This window comes from Triplophysa rosa, linkage group LG19, assembly GCF_024868665.1.
Source record: "Triplophysa rosa linkage group LG19, Trosa_1v2, whole genome shotgun sequence".
Lineage (NCBI taxonomy): Eukaryota > Metazoa > Chordata > Actinopteri > Cypriniformes > Nemacheilidae > Triplophysa > Triplophysa rosa.
In genome coordinates this window covers 18,711,070-18,712,705 of record NC_079908.1, presented here as the reverse complement: position 1 = coordinate 18,712,705, position 1,636 = coordinate 18,711,070, and the positions used below count along the sequence as shown (strand labels likewise).

Here is a 1,636-nt window from a genome sequence, read left to right as displayed (position 1 = left end):
CTTTTTCTCATTGACCAGTATTAATGGGTGGGTCAAGAAGTAACGTAATTCTGAAGTATGATAGTAACAGTTTTGGGACCACAATGACTTACACAATATGGAAAAAAAACTTTGTACTACATAAGAGCGTGGTTTGTTCATCTCAAAACTTGGGATTTTTGTAGAAAAATATTGACTAATCTGCTTAATTAATATAAAATAGCTTTACAATCTCCTCAACTTTTAAGGTTTAAAGTGATATCTGCATGGAGTGTCAGTGGAGAGAAATTATTATGAATTTGGAGTGACATGAGGGTGAGTAAATTATGACAATTAACAACACCCTTTAAAATGTAGCCTTTCTTAAGTTGTAAATTGCTGACTAATTTCATGTTTTTTTTTTCCAGAAATTGTTAAGCTTGATTGATCCTGAAGTGCCTGTGTCTACCTCAACAAATACCTGAGACACTCTTCCAAGAATATGTGGTAAGTGTATGTCAACCTACTCCTTATGTTATAAATGTCTCAAGGATAAATTTACATTGATTCTTAAAGTTCTCATTGGCATCACAGTCTAGCTTATGCCCAAGTTTGTATAGTGTGCAGTACGGCTCGAGTAATTCGAATACAAAAATCTTCGAGTCAAATAAATAAAACGGAAGAACGGTGAAAAACACTGAAAATTTGTATATTTAAATTTGCAGCAATTTAATAGCTTTGTTTTCTAACATATCACTGGAGCATCATAATTTTCAGTGCTTGCATTTTTAATTAGTCCAGAAACCAAAAATGGCACTGGGAAGAATTCAAAAAATGTTCCATCATTTTACAAATATACATTTAAATGAATCTACATGTATAAAATGTCAGAGTTTGCAAAACAACATGCTTTAAAAATGTCTGAATAACACTGTGACTAGCATTGGGACAAAACTCATTCTTCTTTGTTTATCCTCCAGGACTATGAAAGTGAAGAGGCTAAATCTGGGATTCTACAGTACAGACAACAACAATAAGAATCTAGGTCATTTGGGCAGAAGGTGTTGATCCTGGAGACAAACCTACAGATGTTGGTATGGTATTTGTATAAGTTCTGCAAAACCTGCTGAGTGTTACCCTTGGATGTGGGATGCTTTTTGGACTCATTTATGCCCTTAATCTTACCAGTCAGAAACACCTCAAGTACACGTTTGAAGCATTTTAGAAACTGATGGAAATGGATAAAACCAAGCTGTCACCAAAAGTCCAAGCACTGAAAGTAGCGATGCTTTATATTTTATATAAATTGATATTTCCTTCTTCAAACTTGTTTTTTCTTGTTAGCCCCTTTTTGCTAACCTTTAAGTTTTGTTATAAAGTAGTTAAATTTCTTAAAATATTAATAAATTGATCATATGTGAAATTATGTGGTCTGGATGTTCTTTTTGTGTGTTGTAGTTAGATTTTGATGTAGAATATTGTGATTGGGAAGGAGTAAATAAATATTTTTAGATTTTTAGATTTAGATTCAATTTATTGTCATTGCACATGTACAAGTACAAGGCAACGAAATGTGATCTCTGCATTTAACCCATCCAGAGAGTAGTGAACACACGTACCCCCGGAGCAGTGGGCAGCTATCACTGCAGCGCCCGGGGAGCAAGTAGGGGTAAGGTGC

The 1,636-nt window shown here is 34.2% G+C and overlaps 1 long non-coding RNA gene across 1 annotated transcript; it reads left to right on the top strand.

The window, feature by feature from the left end:
* The first annotated feature begins 224 nt into the window (after nucleotides 1-224).
* Nucleotides 225-1,344, top strand: LOC130570747 (uncharacterized). The gene is made up of 3 exons (XR_008964993.1): nucleotides 225-294; nucleotides 387-465; nucleotides 939-1,344. It is a non-coding gene; the product is annotated as an uncharacterized LOC130570747 (long non-coding RNA).
* The last annotated feature ends 292 nt before the right edge of the window (nucleotides 1,345-1,636 follow it).